Here is a 20,392-nt window from a genome sequence, read left to right as displayed (position 1 = left end):
TAAATCCTCCACTCTAAACATCCAGGGGTGACCACTGAACAGAAAATGAACTGGACCAGCCATATTTATTTGGTTACAAGAGCAGGTCAGAGACTGGGAATTCTGTAGCAAGTAGCTCACCTCTTGACTTCATAAAGTCTTTTGGCCATTTACGAGACACTCGTCTGAAGTGCACTTGCCTGGATGAGAAAAACTTCAACAACAGTCAACAAACTCAAAACCATCCTGTACGAAGCAATCTGTTTAATTAGCACCCCATCTACCACAATAAACATTCCCTCCACCACCAACGCACAGTGGCAGCAGCATGTATCAATTACAAAATACACTGCAGCTACTCACGATGGTTCCTTCAACAGCACCTTCCAACCCACATTCTCCACCACCAAGGAGGACTAGGGCAGCAGATGCATGAGAATATTACCACCTGCAAGTTCCACTTTAAGCCATACACCATCCTGACTTGGAAATATATTGCCTTTCCTTCACTATCACCTGGACAAAATCATGGAGCTACCTTCCTAACAGCATTAGGACATGAGCTGCAGTGGTTCAAGAAGGTAGCACGGTAGCACAGTGGTTAGCACTGCTGCTTCACAGCGCCAGGGTCCCGGGTTCGATTCCCGGCTCGGGTCACTGTCTGTGTGGAGTTTGCACATTCTCCTCGTGTCTGCGTGGGTTTCCTCCGGGTGCTCCGGTTTCCTCCCACAGTCCAAAGATGTGCGGGTTAAGTTGATTGGCCAGGTTAAAAATTGCCCCTTAGAGTCCCGAGATGTGTAGGTTAGCGGGATTAGCGGGTAAATATGTGGGGGTAGGGCCTGGGTGGGATTGTGGTCGGTGTAGACTCGATGGGCCGAATGGCCTCCTTCTGCACTGTAGGGTTTCTATGATGATTCTATGATTTCTAAGGTAACTCATCACTACCTTCTCAAGAGCTATTAGGGATAGCCAGTGACACCCACATCCCATGAACGACTGAAATAAAAAGCTGCCAAATAGAACCTTAGCAACTGACCACTTTCAAATGTTCTGCCAACATAGCTGGGAGCACAAGACACTTGAGGAATGTAGACACACGGACACAAGTAAACCCAATTCCTACCTACACTAAACATTAATACACATGAACTCTGCAGCACAAATGAATGACCAGCAATCACAAGCAAGAACACAAGTAATTTCTTGTCTATAGATCTGCTCGGTCCAACTGTCACAGAGGCAGTATGAAGCCTACCTACTCTGCATCACATCATATGAGATTTTTTTTTTGGTGCAGAAGAACCTCATGTTTAAGATGACACAAATTAAACTAATTTGCAAGTAGGAGAACTATACTCAAGCACAGAGAAGTAAATCAGGATTCACAAAGTTCCTTCCTAATGAATCAGTGATCACCAGACTACTGTGCAAATTCTGATCATTCAGTAAGAGGAACAATTTTATCATCCTTGTGTGAATGAAGAGGCAAACAATACAAGTGATTCCAGTTGTCAGATAGAACAGAAATCAGACCTGTTCGCATTATGAAGAGTAAGCAGTGTAGTCATGTGGATTTTTTTTAAACTTCGGGGAGTAATGGACTTGTAAAATGAATCAAGTCACCAGGGGAGACCACTGAAGCAAACTGTATAAATGGATTCAACAGGTATGGTGAGAAGGCAGATCAACTGAGTGATCAAATGGTTGATAGGCATCATTTAGGATAAATTTATGGACAATATTTTTGATGGTGGTGCCAGATGTTTCTGTTCCAAAGGTTACAATAAATTGAGCTTTATGAAATAATCTTGTTCAATTAGTGCAATAGTTCAATGATGCCTTGAGGCATCATTATTCAGAACTAGAAGATATATTTCACTATCTGGAGAAAAAAATGAAGCGCAATTCTTGGCTTCAAATGGAATTCCATGAACTCTGACAACAATGGACCAATTTTCTGAAGGGCACCAAATAACAAACTGCTTCAATTTTCCATCAAATGATTTACTCATGGAAGGTTATCTGGAAGCCATTAAAGTATCTACCACAGAAGGAAGTCGCAGCAGCCAAGGAAACCTGCTGGGTCCAGATGGCGTGTCTAACCCAATCATTGGAATAACGTTTAGTTTGATGCAGTAAGGTTGTACTCACACTGCTCACCAGAATAGCAAAGAACAATGACTGCTAAGATAGAACTGCTTCTACATATGATTTGAGGTTGTGCATAATCTGTGATTACATTAGCTACAAAAGCACATGTTTTTATAAAATTCTTCTATGAGATAAAAGTTGATTATAATTCTAGACTGTCAACTAGTAAAAAGAATCAGTAACAAACCATAAAGTTTAAAGTTTATTCATTAGTGTCACATGTAGGCTTATATTAACACTGCAATGAAGTTACTGTGAAAACACCCTAAACTAACTCAGATTCTTCAAAAATCATTTCAGACACCCAAGTGAATTTGCTACTTGAGGATCCAAGTCTGGTTTGGGACTGTGAATACCACTGGGTGCTGAACCCCAAGAATAATCAAGTGGTTGCGGCACAAATGATAATTACATTAAATCCCATCACAAACCAGTGGGAACAAGCCTGGGTTTCTGAATGACTTTTTTTTAAAAAGATTGTGTACTTGAATCAAAGCAAGTTTTAAGGTGTACAAAAAGAGCACACAATATTTAAATCAGAAAATGGCTATGGTTGGTTAGCTCAGTTGGCTAGGTGGTTAAACTGTAATGCAGAATGACACCAACAGTGTGGGTGCAATCCCCACACTGTCTGTTCATCAACACTTGCCTACTAGTATTGCCCCATGCTTGCAGAATGATGTCCCTCAAGCTATATATATTAAGCCAATTGTCTCTCTCCAATGAAGCGACATCTATTGCCCTTTGTGGACTGTGGCTAATTACCTTACACTTAGCAAACTCCCCAAGAACGTTGGGAGACCAAATTCCTACAAATCAAGCTACACATATTTTGAGTTCCTCAGCCAAAGCTCAATGTTTCGGGCAAGTCCGTTTAAATTGACAATGTGACCTGCTTTTGACTGGTCATACTGGAAATAATTATTCTTCAAATAAAAGTTAGTGGCAAACATTTAACGACAGGTTGAATAATCCGTTTCTTCTCCAAATCCAAACTTTTCATGAGGCCTATCTAAAAAATTAAGTTTGGAGTACGATCTCTAATGTCACAATGATATTGTGCAGGAGGTTAACATTCCACCCATCACTGTGCTGGCTCTTCGAAAGAGTTATCCAATTAGTTCCACACTCCACTCGACATAGTCATGCAATTATTTCCCTTTCAAGCATTTAATTTCTTTTTGCTTCCACCACTCTTTCAGACAGTTAATTTCAAACCCTAACAACAATACGCTTAAATAAATTCCATATGTTGCCTCTAGTTCTTTTGTTAGTTACCTTAAATTTAGGACCCCCAGTTACTGATCCTTCTCACACTGCTAACAGTTTCTCCGTATTTACTCCAAAGCTTTCATGATTTGAACACTTCAAACAAATCTCCCCTTAACGTTTTCTATGTGAATGAGAACAAATTCAGCTTTTCCAGTCTTTCCATGTAACTGAAATCTCTTACCTTGGTATCATTTGAGTAAACCTTCTATGCACCCTCTCCAAGGGTCTGAGATGCTTCAAGTCCAAAGATGTGCGGGTTAGGTTGATTGGCCAGGTTAAAAAAAAAAATTGTCCCTTAGTGTCCTGAGATGTGTAGGCTAGAGGGATTAGTGGGTAAAATGTGTGGGGGTAGGGCCTGGGTGGGATTGTGGTCGGTGCAGACTTGATGGGCCGAATGGCCTCCTTCTGCACTGTAGGGTTTCGATGATTTCTATGAAGTGTGGTGCCCAATGTTGGCCACAATATTACTGCTGGATCCAACGGTTTCATAAAGATTTAACATAACTTATTTGCTTTCACACTCAATGCCTCCATTTATTAAGCTATGGGTCCTACATGAACTTTTAAACAGTCTTCGCAACTTGTTCCGCCATGTCCCAAGATCTGTGTCCCCCATGGTCTCCCTGCCCATCCATTAAATTTGTACCAGTTTGTCATTTCATTCTTCCAAACAAATTTAATCACTTTACATTTCTAGCTTGAGGGCACCATGGATGCAAGGATTGCAACATGCACAAAAGACCAAAGGGAAGCATGTGATCCAAAATTCCTGGCAAGAATCAGAAAGGGGAAGTCATGGTCTCATTTTGCTCCCCCCAACCATCTAACAAAGTGACCTCTAAAGTAGCCTTGGTAAAAAGTCAGTAGCAAAGCGGCACCAAAATTGAAAGAGGGGGAAAAAAAATCACATCTTCAGTGGTATTATTAACCAAAATCTTGGTACAGCATTCAGCACTTTCCAGTCCAGGAAATGGATTTACAAACTCCTCGATAACATATACCAGTACCAAGCAACAAAGTTCTTGGGCAGCTCAGATCTTATATTTTTTTCCCAATAATAAAGATATTTCTTGGAGAGCCAAATGGAAGTCAAAACCATTAACAGGAATCAGTGGAGCTGTGCTGTGATAAGGAGGGAAGAGTAGAGCCATTCTCACAATTAGCAAAATAAACAAAAACCAATGCCAGTCTGGACTAGATGTTTCCATGAAGAAATTACTGTTGTTTCAGCAATGCATTGAAACAAAAGTAGACTATTAAGTCACTCAAGCCTCTTCCACATTTCAACGAGATTATGTTTGATCTACACCTCAACTCGATAGATCATTTTCTGCATACCCTTTGATAGCCTTACCAAACCAAAATTAGTCTTGAAAATTTCATCTCAGACTACCCCCCACAACTTTCTGGGGAAAGAAGGTTCCACATTTCCTTTGTGAAAAAAAAAAGCTTCCCAAGGGCTAGCAAGTCATTTATTGTTTGGGAAAGTACCATAGGAAGATCAGTCACAAGTCACAGTGATGTGTCAATGAGAATGTGCAGTCGATAGCATCACAATCTGGTCACCAAGTATATTCTTACCTCCTCTCCTGTCACCGACACTTTTCAACCTTATTCTTCAATCAAGGTCATGTTCTTTCCATGCATTTTCAATCCCAATTATTCTAGCTCTATTCTTAAGATGAATTCCATTTCTTCTAGATTCTCCAACCAGAAAGTAGTTCTTTGGTATCTAGCCTTTACAATTGTAAACACTGAATGCCAAGCTCATTATTGCTGTAACTGACAGAGCCTCATGTCCACTGACAACACAGCACTGATACCCCAGTATCTTACAGCTGATCCTGTGCTAAGAATCAATTCCACCCCCACCCTCCCATGTTGACTTCTGTTGCTGCAATGGAGATTTTTCAAAAGCAGAAAGTGAAAACTGGTGGATGGATACAAAGATCACAGTGGAGTGGTCAATGTTGTGGCAAGAGGAGAGTTATCAAGTCAGCAGTTGTTTGGGAAAGTACCAGTGGAGAATCAGCCAGAAGTCAAAGTGATGAGTCAATGAGAACGTGCCAGACTGTGCAGTCTACAGCATCACAATCTCCTCGCCAAGTGTATTCTTAACTTCTCTCCTGCCACAGACACTATTCAACATCATTCTTCCATCATGCATTTGCACTACCAGTTTTCACCTCTTTCCACATTTAACCTGAAGTATTTCTAAATCAATTCGTCAGGGATCCAGGTTCGATTCCCGGCTTGGGTCACTGTGTGGAGTTTGCACATTCTCCGTGTTTGCATGGGTTTCCTCTGGGTGTTCCGGTTTGCTCTGACACTCCAAAGATGTGCGGGCTAGGCTGATTGGCCATGCTAAATTGCCCCTTAGTGTCAGGGGGACTAGCAGGGTAAATATGTGGGGTTATGGGGATCGGGCCTGGTTGGATTGTTGTTGGTGCAGGCTCAATGGTCTCCTCTGCACTGTAGGGATTCTATGATTAATGTCAATACTTAAGAATCCAACTTCCAATTCTCCATCGCAGTCATAGAAATCATAGAAACCCTACAGTACAGAAAGAGGCCATTCAGCCCATCGAGTCTGCACCGCCACAATCCCACCCAGGCCCTACCCCCATTACCCTACATATTTTACCCGCTAATCCCTCTAATTTACGCATCCCAGGACACTAAGGGGCAATTTTAGCATGGCCAATCAACCTAACCCACACATCTTTGGACTGTGGGAGGAAACCGAAGCACCCAGAGGAAACCCACGCAGACACGAGGAGAATGTGCAAACTCCACACAGACAGTGACCCGAGCCGGGAATCGAACCCAGGTCCCTGGAGCTGTGAAGCAGCAGTGCTAACCACTGTGCTACCGTGCCGCAGTCAATGAAGATTACTCCAGTTGTACAGAGGATGCACGAATGGAGAATCAACATTCTGGAATCTTTGCTACAGAATCCGAAGGCACGGCAATTCATGGAATTGACCAGTCTCCAGAAAGAATGAAGCATCAATGTCGACGAGCAGCTCAAAGTATTCCAACATTTACCCTTTCAATTCTGATTTTTAACCGTCACTACTAATTCTACAGTACAGAAAGAAACATTTTTGTCCCAATCATTTGTTGCTGGCGTTTATGCTGCACTAAGCCTCCTTACTCATGCCCCACTCTCTAGCTCTTCTATAACAACGGTATATTTTATACAGTAAGGCTTTTTAAATCCCCCGTTAATATTTATATAAGCACTGCTTGGACTAATACAGCCCAAGTACATTTGAAAGGTTTCTGATGGTGAATACAGTCAGTTGTAATAAGAAATAAAGTTGGACAAGAGCATTGCTGTAGTACAGTTCTAGGCACCACACTTCAGGAAGACCTTGGGGAGACTACTGCAGATTCATCAGAATAATACTTGGGTTATGATCTAATTGAACAGCAGAACAATACCAAGGGCTGAATGGTTTACTCCTGTTGTTATGGTCCGAGTATAACAGCAATGATAAATATTGGGCAGCTATTGTGTCACTTCTCTCACTGCCCCTTAGGTGTCCCAAGATATGTAGGTTAGGTGAATTGGCCATCGTACATGTGTGGGTTTACAAGGTCAGGGAGGGAGAGGGGGCCTGGGTCAGGTGCTCTGTCAGACTCGATGGGCTGAATGGCCGCTTCATTATAGCGATTCTGATTCTAACTCAATTGGTTCAGTGTTGTATAATTTGGATATGGGGGCCAAAGGAAGCTTATATGGCAAATCTGCCAACTCAGACAAACAAATTAGCAATCAGGCAAGAGAGATAGAGAACAAAAATTAAACGAACCAAAATATTTTTTAAAAACAGTAACAGGATTAAAAAAGGAATGGTGTTGTAAGCTCGTCAAAGAGGAAGTGCCCAATGGTTACCAAGTTCATTTTCACACTAGATTGCGAACTTTGGGTAAATGAGAGAGAGAATTTGTTTTTAAAATGATGTTGATTTATGAATACGGCTTAAGGTAGATGATTAAGTACATCTCACACTGACTGCAAAATTAAAATTTGGCATTTGGATGACAAGCAATCTTATATTTAGTGACGAAACAGCATTGATGTCACAAACAGAAGAAATGAGGAACAAGTCATGCATTAATCCATGGGCAGAGTCAAAGATAAGTGGCAATGAAACCAAAAACTGTCAGTATGAGACATTTTACTTTCAAACTTGCATTTATATAGATTTCAAAACACGTCAAAATGTAGTTGCTGCTATCACGTAGAAAAACGTGGCAGCCAATTTGCAAACAGCAAGATCTCGCAAATTGTAACTGAGATAGGTGATGAGTAACACTTTTGGGAATATTGGTTGAAGGATAAACATTGACCAGGAAATATACCATGGGACCTTTCACATCAACATGAACAATCGAATGGAGTCTCACATTAACTGCCCATATAAAAAACAGCATCCCTGAATTGAGAGCCTCAATTATATTTTTGTCCTAAATGCACAACCTTCTGACTCAATGGTTACAGCACAAGCAACCATTTGGTCCATCACCTCCATGCCAGCTCTCTACAACAGCAAATTAAGTTATTCCCATCATTTTCTCTGTGGCCCAGCTGATAATCCAATTACCTCAAATGCCACAATTGAAACTGCCTCCATCATATCCTCAGACAGTGCATTCTAGATCCTAACAACTTTCTGTATGAAAATGTTTTGTTCATGTCATCTTTGGTTCTTATATCAGCACTTGCTGCTTCTCGGCTATTCTGCCAATGGAAATTTTGAACACCTCTATCAAATCTCCTCTCAACCTCCAAGAAAAACAACTTCTCCAATCCATGCATGCGACTGAAGTCCCACATCCATTTACAAACATTCATGTGCATCTCGTGGTACCACCAACTAGACACAATACTCTAGTTGAGGCCAAACCAGTATTTCATAAAGACTCAACATAATTTCCTTACTTTTGTTGTTACGTTCATGCCTCTATTTATAAAGTGGAGATGCCGGCGTTGGACTGGGGTAAACACAGTAAGAAGTTTAACAACACCAGGTTAAAGTCCAACAGGTTTATTTGGTAGCAAAAGCCACACAAGCTTTCGAGGCTCTGAGCCCCTTCTTCAGGTGAGTGGGAATTCTGTTCACAAACAGAACTTATAAGACACAGACTCAATTTACATGAATAATGGTTGGAATGCGAATACTTACAACTAATCCAGTCTTTAAGAAACAAAACAATGGGAGTGGAGAGAGCATCAAGACAGGCTAAAAAGATGTGTATTGTCTCCAGACAAGACAGCCAGTGAAACTCTGCAGGTCCACGCAACTGTGGGAGTTACAAATAGTGTGACATAAATTCTGATTCTAGGATCGCATGATAAAGACTCAGGAGGAAAAAAGCAGAAATATTTATGTGAAATAGTGTGACATAAACCCAATATCCCGGTTGAGGCCATCCTTGTGTGTGCGGAACCTGGCTATCAGTTTCTGCTCCGCGACTCTGCGCTGTCGTGTGTCGCGAAGGCCGCCTTGGAGAACGCTTACCCGAATATCAGAGGCCGAATGCCCGTGCCCAGACGCTGCGACAACGGATGAATGAACACCGCTCGACAATCACCAGGCAAGACTGTTCTCTTCCTGTTGGGGAGCACTTCAGCGGTCACGGGCATTCGGCCTCTGATATTCGGGTAAGCGTTCTCCAAGGCGGCCTTCGCGACACACGACAGCGCAGAGTCGCGGAGCAGAAACTGATAGCCAGGTTCCGCACACACAAGGACGGCCTCAACCGGGATATTGGGTTTATGTCACACTATTTCACATAAATATTTCTGCTTTTTTCCTCCTGAGTCTTTATCATGCGATCCTAGAATCAGAATTTATGTCACACTATTTGTAACTCCCACAGTTGCGTGGACCTGCAGAGTTTCACTGGCTGTCTTGTCTGGAGACAATACACATCTTTTTAGCCTGTCTTGATGCTCTCTCCACTCCCATTGTTTTGTTTCTTAAAGACTGGATTAGTTGTAAGTATTCGCATTCCAACCATTATTCATGTAAATTGAGTCTGTGTCTTATAAGTTCTGTTTGTGAACAGAATTCCCACTCACCTGAAGAAGGGGCTCAGAGCCTCGAAAGCTTGTGTGGCTTTTGCTACCAAATAAACCTGTTGGACTTTAACCTGGTGTTGTTAAACTTCTTACTCTATTTATAAAGCCCCAGATCCCCTATACCTTATTAACACTTTCAAACTGACCTGCCAACTCCAACAATTTGACCAAGTATGCACACATCTGCTCTTGCTCCCTCTTTAGAATTGAGCCCTTGATTTTATATTGCCAGTGTTCTTTCTACCAAAATGTATCACTTTACACTTCGCTGCATTAAATTTCATCTGCCATGTGTCCCTCATTTCACTAGCCTATGTCCTCAAAGTCTCTCGCTATCCTCTTCAGAGCTCACAAGATTAAGTTTTGTATCATCTACAAATTTTGCAATTGTACATCCAAGATTATGATTATGAATATACATCAGGAAAAGCCACTGCCCTAATTCCAATTCCTCAGAGACCAGAGTTCTATTTAGTATTGTGCCAAGCTGATGCAGGCAACAATGCACATATTTGAAATCAAATCTATACTTCTTTGGCTTAAGCTGTCTTTTTTAAAACTGTGTGGCTTTTGTGGCTTTTGTGGCTTTTGCTACCAAATAAACCTGTTGGACTTTAACCTGGTGTTGTTAAACTTCTTACTTTTTTAAAACTCCCATATTGCTTTCTATAAATCATACTTGTACATTGTTGAGATATTTTCTAATATCGTAGCTTGGGCAAAGGAATTACTTTCGCACACATGGCTGCAATTCAGTACGTGTAAAATGGTTAGAAGCTTCAATCTAATCTCAAAGTAATGGAAGGTGTCCTCAACAGAGTTGTTGGGCGGTACAAACTCATTCATAATCTGCACAATGGTGCTCAGTTTAGTTTCCACTAGCCTCCAGACCTCATTACAGCTTTGGTCCAAGCATGGACAAAAGAACCAAATTGAAGAGGTACGGTGAAAGTGACTGCTCTTGACATATGGCAGCATTTGATAGTGTGGCATCAAGAAGTCCAAGCAAAATTGAAGTCAACGAGAATAAGGGTGAAAACTATTCATTGGTTGTAGCTCTAACAAGCAGAAAGGAAGATGGCTGTGGTTTTTGGAATCCAGGACATTGCTGCAAGTGTTCCTCAGCTTGGTATCATCAGCCCAACCATTTTCAAAAGCTTGATCAATGACCTTCCCTTGATCATCAAGTCAGAAGGAGAATGGTTGCTGGTGATTTCATGGACATAAGTTTACCTTACAATTCACCCTATAACAAGTTTCTAATCAGTCAATTCAAAAGAGTTGGAGCACAGGCACTAAATCACTTAACAATTTAACCAATTATGCAACAAGTTAAAGAGAGCTATTGGAAAAAGTGAGCCACCATCAGCAATTTGTGCCAGGGGTTCAAAAAGATTTAAGATAACTCTGAATCTATTAAATCCACATGCTCACTAAAATGCATGCTGCAAAAGATGTTTGCTAAAAGTTAAGACAAGCATCACATTCTGATCTGGTAAAAAAGATAAAACTTGCTCCCAGTGAACAAAAACTGAATGAACATTCTTATGGACTTTTCTTGCCTCCTGAGATTGTGACAAGATAATAGTAAAACGCACCTGCAAGTTTCTGCACAATGCATACCACACTTCATTTCCTGGTATTAAGCATAAATGCCCCACATGGTGCCCAATATTTTCTTGTTGCCTTCATATTTTCAGGTGCATAGAGCCACTTCCCAGATGCCAATTTCTGAACAATACATGTGGCTCCTCCCTCCCTTGCCAGGAGAGTTTGGCTGCCATTTGACAATTTTTCCAAACTACCGAGGCAATTCCCCAAAATTATCTGCACACGATAGTTAACTCATTGAACACAAAGTCATGGTCTGAAGTTAACGAATCATGCAATCACTACTCAATCACATCTCCTGTACTCTGCAGTGAGCACACTTTTGCGTCTGCTGAGTGTGCCAGTCACCAATATATTCAGGCAAAAACCTAAATTGCAATTAAGGTGTGAAGCATTCCTTCCCCCAATTGAATTTAATTCATATTTGAGAAAATAAAAACTTTAGCAAAAGAAACTGCATTATTATATTGCATCACTGTATACTTAAGACATCTCAAATTATTTTAAAGGTAGCTACAATTGTTATGAAGCAAACATGGCTATTAATTTCGCAGAAACAAATATAGGATAATACATGCTAACAGTCCTATAACATACCTCTGGAAGTTTAATATGTTAACGGCATTATAGAAATACACATTGTTGCTGCACTGAGGGAATTAGAAATTTCCCTGACATAAGCAATGTAGGTATAAAGGATGTTGTCACATGCTTTGCACACCTCCAGGTGAAATTAATGGTCATGATATACCAGTAAATTTTGCAGGGAGAGGTTCAAACAAGATAAGCTGATGCTATCACATGTTGTGTGGTAGGAAGCTCATCATGCCGTGTGGCAAGATTACAACTGGATTAACTTCCTTTAAAGGCTGTTGAAAATTTGGTAAACTTCAAGTACTGAAGTATCACACAAGGCCTGGTCCATAAAAATGAGGCTACAAGAGTGATATTTCTTGACAAAATGCACCCAATAGCAAATTTATTTTTTTCTCTCCCAAACAGGCATTGTTTCCAGAATCCAACCATTTATCCAGAAAGTTAGGAGCCAAAACAACCTTGATTATTTTAATACATAATTCCTGCTGTCGTTAAAAAGATATCAACTAACTACACAAGATATACTGCTTTTGAAGAACAAGTCGGGTGCTCAAGTGTTTTCACGCAGGGGTGACAAAGCTTAGGAAATGGTAGATAAACAAAAGATAAAAAATGTAAAAAGCACAGTGAACAAGATTAAGAAAAAGACATGTACATTAACAAGAGTAAATCGAGCAGAAAAGCAGAGACTTCAGGGTTTGGAACAAATCTTAAAATGTGGAAGGAATAGGTGGGATCCTAGGTTTCATAAACAGCAATATAAATTGCAAATACAAAGAAAACAAGAAAACTGTACAAATCAATTAGACCACAGATGGAATATTCTGAACTCTTTATTCCTCCCACTGTGGCATCTTTTGGATAGCATCCCTTTTGCAGCCATGTCTTCTGTCAAATAGGGCCCAAGTTCTGAATGATCTCCCTATATCCCTCCACCTTTTTACCTTGCATTAGTGGAATAGCCTCCTTATAACCCACCTCCTTGACATATGGCATATTTCGATGTCAAAAGAAGCAATTTATGATTCTTACTTCCAATGTCATCAGTCATTATTCCCAAACACAATAGGAAAATAAAAAGTGTGAATGTGTGGGGGATGGAATCAAATATTTGGCTTTGACTGTATGCAACTCAAGATTTCATGACATTAAATTTGCTCCTAAATTGCATACTACGCTATCGTACTTTAAATCAACAGAAACCTAGCCCTGGCAAAGGCAAGGACTAATCCTCACTACAAAAATGCCTCCCCTTTTCTCCTGGAACCCTTTGTGCCAGCAATCATCTGCACATAGCTCATGTGATCGTTATTCATGCCAGCCTATACAGCAACAGAGGAAGAGCAGGAAGAAGTATAATCAAGACTCACTCAATATTTATACTTGTATTTCAGTGGACAGCTTTAAGAAACAGGGCTTCTGGCTGAACCTGGTACAATATACTGAGGCGACTGTAGTATACCTAGTTAATTAAAACAGAGATCCAGCATCGTTTTCTACTCAATGACTCAGGATCAGATTGTACATTTATCCTTTAAGACGGCTGAACTCAACTTTCTAAAAACAGAAAAAGCCTGCACAATACATCATCAAAACTTTTCAGGTCCCCTCTTGGACTCAGGAATTTTAAGAAATCAGAACAAGTTTGAAAACATTTCTCTCTCTGAGCACAATAATTGCTGCTAACGATCAGGGAAGGGTTAAGGGGTATAAATCGTGTGAATACAACCCAAAGTTCTATGTAGTCTGAATTACTTATGTCAAAAACCATTTCCAAAACAAAAAACGTGCAATTATCCTGAAGTTTTCACAGAATAAAATATTTTCTAAAAGTCCAAACTTGGTCTTGCTCAAAACAGTACATAACCAAAGTTGCAAAATCGCATTTTAGCCATTTGTGCCCACCGTACATCAGGGACAAAGCACAACGTGTTCATGGAATGAAGGGGTTGAGAAAACATGAGGTGTAAAAGGAGAAGCGGCAAAACATGTGCTCCAACCATTTCAAAACCAGAAACGGAAGGCCTATACTGCATGTAAAACTCAACGAGAAATACTTTACATGCATTACAGTATGCAAAGTACAGGGAAAGCAAATGTATTAAAATACAGTTGTTTCCATGATATCAGCGTAATTCAACACATCACAATAATATGGTTAAGACCTTGCACACAACTCTACAACAGGTCACTTCTCTTTCTGCCCGAGATGTTACTCATGGAAAGAAGCTGAGTTGCAAAATAGGCGGTGACATAGTGGAAATATTTCAACAGCAAAGCAAAAACACAAGGAATGAGAAAAATAAGCATTTGGACTTCAGCTCAAAACAATGAGCAGGATCTGAACTTCCAGAAACAGTTTTAAAATAGTACAGGGTGAGCAGACTTTCAACGGCACTCTGAACTCAAACAGAATCTGTTGCTCTGCTCTGCAAAGGGATTCCTTTTCTGAAACTCCTGAGGAACCAAATGGAAAGAGCCAGCTGATAGCACCAAAGTCAAAGCTAGCAACCTTACACGAAGGAGCAGAGGGAACCAAGCCTGCCAGGGGGAACGCATAGTCTTCTGGTTCTATATCGGCAGATTTCATTTTAAGAGTGCCACCTAAATCTTCCACAGTGGGTTGTCCCTACTGCCAGTCTCAGTTGGAAGACTGGTCATTTTCAGGCACATATCTCTCTGCGGCACTCATTGCAATTGATATCATGCCTCTTCTAGTCTATTCTCATCTCTGCTGAAGTTAGTCTATGTCAGTCTCCACGCAGTCTCTCATCTTCTGGTCAAGCTATTTTCTTGTTATTACAGCTTTCTTCATATCTGAACTAAAGCAGAACGATCTTAAATTGTCTATGGTATTAGCATAATTGAAACATGCAGTCATGTCTTGCAAGTCTTATCCCACAAGTCACAGTTGAAAAATAAATTTGGATAAGTATTTTGCAGTTGCAGCGTTGAAGGGCCACTATCCCCATAAACAAGTGTTTGGCAAATTATTTTTTGTTTGAAAAGCTGTGCACCAGTTGTCGGCTAAAATGCAGTGAAATGAAATACATATACAAATTGAAATAATATAGTACCTAATACAGAAAAGGTCCCAAGCGCTTCAGAGAAGACATCGAGGCAAGAAAACTTAAGGACAGATGACTGTAAGCTTGCTCAAAAAGGTTGGTTTTAAAAAACATCTTGGAGAGAGAACTAGTGATGGAGACAATTAGAGAATTTCAGAGCGTAGAAATCATAGAATCCCTACAGTACAGAAAGAGGCCATTCGGCCCATCGAGTCTGCACCGACCACAATCCCACCCAGGCCCTACCCCCATATCCCTACATATTTTACCCACTAATCCCTCTAACCTACACATCTCAGGACACTAAGGGGCAATTTAAGCATGGCCAATCAACCTAATCCGCACATCTTTGGAATGTGGGAGGAATGGAGGAGTGAGTGAAACAGCAGATGCGGAAGAGTCCAGAGATTTCTGCAGAAAAAATATTTGCATTTACCTTCCATTGTACACCCCAAAACTCTTTACTGCCAATAAAGTACTTTTGAAGTATAGTCACTGTTGCAATATTGGAAATATGGGAGACAATTTACATGATGTGGAGATGCCGGCGTTGGACTGGGGCAAACACAGTAGGAAGTCTCACAACACCAGGTTAAAGTCCAAAAGTCCAGGACTTTAACCTGGTGTTGTGAGATGTCTAGACAATTTACACACAGAAAACTCCCACAAACGGCAATGTGATAATGACCGGATAATCTGTTTTTGTGATATTGATTGAGAGGTAAGCATTGGTCAGGATACCAAGATAACTCCTCTGCTCTTCTTCAAATAATGCCATGGATTTTTTCTATGTCCACTTGAGAGAACAAACAGGACTTCTGTTGAACATCTCATCCAAAAAACAATAATTCTGATGGTACAACACTCCCTTGACACAGCACCAGAGGGTCAGTCTTGGTTTTTATGCTCAAGCCCTGCAATGGGACTTCAACCCACAAGCTTCTACCTCAGAAACAATAGTGAAACCAACTGAGCCACAGCTGACACACTCAGGGTCGAGGCTCGAGAAAAAGGTGGGAGAGGCCACAGAGGGATTTGAAAATGAGGAGAAGTTTAAAATGGAAGCATTGCCATACTTGGAGCTAATATAGGCCAAAGAGCACAGGGGTGACTGCTGAACCGGACTTGGAGCAGGTTAGGATACAGGCAGTTTTAAGCAAGCTCATGTTCAGTTGAGTTGGGAGATGACAGGCCAACCAGCCAAGACTAGCAGTAACAAAAGCCTTTAAATGAGGGTTTCAGAAGCATGTCAGCCCCGAGGTTGGAATAGAGTCAGGTGTTGGTGGAAATGGGTGGTCTTAGCGATGGAAAAGCTACATGATCAGAAACTGTGTTCAAATACAACAGTGAAGATGTGAATAGTCTGGTTCAGTCTCAGGTAACAGTTGACAGGGAGTAGGGTGGAGCCTGATGGGAATAGCTTTGACCTTCCCAATATATGGTTGCAACAGACTTCTGTTCATCAACTTTTGGATGTCAGATAAGCACTGGAACCAATCTGTTAGTTGAGCAGTTGAGAAGCAATGATGGGGTAGAGTTGGGCATCACCAAGATGCACATGGAACCTGAAGTGTTTCAAAATATATCACTGAAAGACAACATGAAGATAGGAAATATAAGGGGCAACAAGGATAAATTCTTGGGGGATTACAGAGGTAATGGTGTGAAAGTGGGAATAGAAATTGTTATAGGTGATTTTCTGCCACAATTGAATAGATGTGGATGAAATTAGGCAAGGGCAGCTCCACTCAGCTAGCTAACAGAAGACAGGTATTAAAGGGGGATTGTGTAGTCAACCATATAAAAGGCTGCAGCAGGCAGGTTGAGAAGCAGTTTACCAAAGTCAGAGTCATGGGCTGCACGGTAGCACAGTGGTTAGCACTGCTGCTTCACAGCTCCAGGGACCTGGGTTCGATTCCCGGCTTGGGTCACTGTCTGTGTGGAGTTTACACATTCTCCTCGTGTCTGCGTGGGTTTCCTCCGGGTGCTCCGGTTTCCTCCCACAGTCCAAAGATGTGCGGGTTAGGTTGATTGGCCAAGCTAAATTGCCCTTAGTGTCCTGGGATGCGTAGGTTAGAGGGATTAGTGGGTAAATATGTAGGGATATGGGGGTAGGGCCTGGGTGGGATTGTGGTCGGTGCAGACTCGATGGGCCGAATGGCCTCTTTCTGTGCTGTAGGGTTTCTAAGATTTCTAAGATTCTAAGATAAAATGCAATTTATTACTTAAACAAGGACCACAGTGCTGTCACGGTTGACTTGTGAAAGATAAAAGAAAATATATTCATCAGCTGGACTATTTAATTAAGTTTCTACGATACTTTTTTCCTGCTTTTTCAAAAGGACAATGGATGAGCTAACAACATGTCTCCAGCTAGTCACCTGATGCCTTGCAGCAGCTGTTTAAAGGTAATAATGGCCATGGACGGAGAGTCTGTTCCAGCGAACTCAGATAAAAGGAAAGCCTTTGCAGGCCTTAAACTCCCATAATGGTGCTAATCACCAAAGCATTAGCGGTCCTAACACAACAGTTTCAACAGAGAGTGCCAGTTAGTCAATTCAACACCAGTGTCTCCAAAAATGAAAAGAATCCCAACTACTGCCTCACAGCGCCAGGGACCTAGGTTCCATTACAGCCTTGGGTGGCTGTGCAGAGTTTGCACATTCTCCTCGTGTCTGCGTCGGTTTCCTCTGGGTGCTCCAGTTTCCTCCCACAGTCCAAGGATGTGCAGGTTAGGTGGATTGGCCATGGTAAATTGCCCCTTAGGTGTCCAAATATGTGTAGGTTACGGGAATTAGCATGGGAAACATATGGGGCTACAGGGATGGGGCCTGGGTGGGATGCTTTGTTGGAGAGTTGGTGTAGATTCGGTGAGTGAAATGGCTCCCTTCTGCACTGTTAGGATTCTATGATTCGAGAAATAAGCTTTTCGATGAAGACAATACTTCTTTATTTAATGGAAAGAACACAAGAAACAACCTTCCTTGCAATAAAAGCATAATAAACTATGCAAGCCCAATATCCATGTTGCCTATCAGAATTTGTTCTATATTGGTAAGAAATAAAACTCTAAATAAAGCACACATTGTTAACTATTAACTACCTCAGCATGCTCAGAGTGCTGATTCAAGTATTTATCCAAATCCATATTATGAGTGCTAAGGAATTCACAGATCACAAGCAACACAGTAAAATGTTTATTTTAATAGTTATTACACCATATTATCCTTCTAGATGAACTGTACAGCACCTTTAATGCAAGAAATCATCCCAAGACATTTCACATTATAAAGCAGAATTAGACACTGAATGACATGAGGTGATGTTAGGGTGGGTGGCCAAAGGTTTGGTCAAAGAGGTAGAGAACTAAGGATATTTTAAAGGAAAGAAGAGAGAGATCATGGAGGGTATTTTGCAGTGGTGGAACAATGAAAATTGGAGATGCTCAAGAGGCCAGAGTTAAATGAGTGCAGATATCATCAGATGGTGTGACTGAAAGATATTACAGAGGGAGGAAGTAGTCATGAAGGGACTTGAAAACCAGGATGAGAATTCTAAAATCAAGATGTTGTATGACCAAGAATAAATGTGGAACAGCAAGCACAAAGATGATAGGTGAAAGGGACTTGATAAAGTAAGCAATGTGGTTGACTTTTGATTGCCCTCTGAAATGGCCTGAGCAAGACACAGTTTAAGGGGCAATTAGGGATGGGCACCAAATGCTGGCCTTTTCTTGTTGAGAGCGAAATCGCATCTCAACAAGAAAAATTACAATTAAGCACGTGGGCACCAAGTTTTGGATGAGCTTAAACTGAAGTGCGATAGAATGCTGGCCGCCAAGGACTGGAATCATCAAGTCGAGAGTTAACAAGGCAGAATGAGGGTTTCAGCAGGAAATGAGGTGACAGAGGCGAAGTCAGGCAATGTTACAGAGGTGGAGATAGGCAGTCTTAGAGATGGTGCAGAATGTGGTCAGAAGCTCTTCTCTGGGTCAAAAATGGCAACAAGGTTCTAAATAGTCTGAGCTAGCCTCAGCCATTTGCCAGGAGTCAACTGTCAAACAGCAACCAAAGGGAATTGTCGGTTTTCTGAATATTTAAATAGAGGAAATTGTTCCTTATCCAGCAATGGATTTTTATAAATTCTTTCATGGCATTGTCGGTATGGCTTACAAGGCAGCATTTGTTGCCCATGTCTAACTGTTGGCCTTGAACTGAGTGGTTTGAGGCTTGATAGGCCATGTCAGAGGGCAGTTAAGTGTCAGCCACATTGCTGTGGGGCTGCCGTCACATGTAAGCCAAAGCAGTGAAGGATGGCAGATTTCTTTCCATAAAAGGACATTAGTGAACCATGTTGTCATGGTCACCATTACTGAAACTAGCTTTATATTCCAAATTTATTAATTGAATTTAAATTCCATCAGCTTCCATGGTGGCTCATGAAGCCATGTCCACAGGTCATTAGCCTGGGCCTTTGGATTATTAGTACAGTGACACTGCTGCTACGCCTAGTAAGTCAAATAAAAAATCTGATAACTTAGCAATAGGGGAGTTGAGAAAGGTAGTGGTCAGGTATAGCTGAATGTCATCAACATACATGTGAAAACTAATTCTGGCTTTTGGATGATGTCATCATCAAGGGGTAGCATGGAAATGAGGGGGAGCGGCAATAGAGATAATAATGAGGGAACAGGAAAAGTAGTCATTGCAACTAATTTTCTGGCCACAATTGGATAACATAATAGAATAAGACAAGCTTCTCGGCCTTTTGGCTAAGATCAAGTGTAGTATGGTCGGCACCCCATGGTCAGCCGCACTTGGTCGAGGTCATTAGGTTACGCTGAGGCTTCATATGTTTCATATGAAGCAATTTTTAAAAGCGGCATCTCGGCCTTTTGGCTAAGATGCAAATGAGCTCAAGTCTTGGAGGAGGAACCTCCCCCTTCTCCAAACAGCTTGGCTCATGTAGATCGGGCCCAGGACAGGGTGGTTTGGTCGCTCGCCCTGTCTTGTCAGCCTGGATCTGAAATGTCTCAACTTGTTGAGACTCTGAATTGGATTTGATTTGATTGAATTGGAAAAGTATAAAAAAATTTTAAAAATAGAATAAGACAAGCTTGGTAACAGCAAAGTAGCACTGGAGGATAGTCTGGTCAACTGTGCCAAAGGCTGTAGAAAGGACACTGTGTTGAAGGATACTTTACCTCTGTCAGAGTCACACAGAGTGTCACTTACAATATTGACATGACCCACAGAGAAAAATTCTCCGGTGCCCTTGTCAATATTCATACCTCAACCAGCCTCACTACACTAGTACCCAACTGTCATTTTTGATTGTGGGATCTTGCTGTGCACAAATTGGCTGCAACATTTCCTACATTCCAACAATGACTGCACTTGAGAAAATATTTCATTTGCCGCAAAGCACTTAGGAATTCCTGAGAAGGTGCTACAGAAATGCAAATTTTCCTTTTACTTTATATGTATTTCCTGGCAATACAAGTGAATAAATATGCAATAACTGTTGAGCTATAATGATAAACTTCGATTGAGTGGGTCAGTAGAACAAGTAGACCAAAGAGTGAAACATCTTTGCACAATTAGAATCCACCATTCTTAAC

General features: G+C 41.2%; 1 protein-coding gene across 1 annotated transcript in view; it reads right to left on the bottom strand.

Annotated features, from left to right (window-relative positions):
- The window catches only part of rasa2 (RAS p21 protein activator 2), a 130,447-nt gene that overhangs the window by 109,405 nt on the left and 650 nt on the right, over positions 1-20,392 (bottom strand). The gene's annotated exons all lie outside the window — the stretch shown is intronic.

The sequence above is a fragment of the Mustelus asterias genome, chromosome 3 (assembly GCF_964213995.1).
Source record: "Mustelus asterias chromosome 3, sMusAst1.hap1.1, whole genome shotgun sequence".
Classification (NCBI taxonomy): domain Eukaryota; kingdom Metazoa; phylum Chordata; class Chondrichthyes; order Carcharhiniformes; family Triakidae; genus Mustelus; species Mustelus asterias.
The sequence above is the reverse complement of the archived record's forward strand: the minus strand, read 5'-3'. Positions and strand labels throughout refer to the sequence as shown.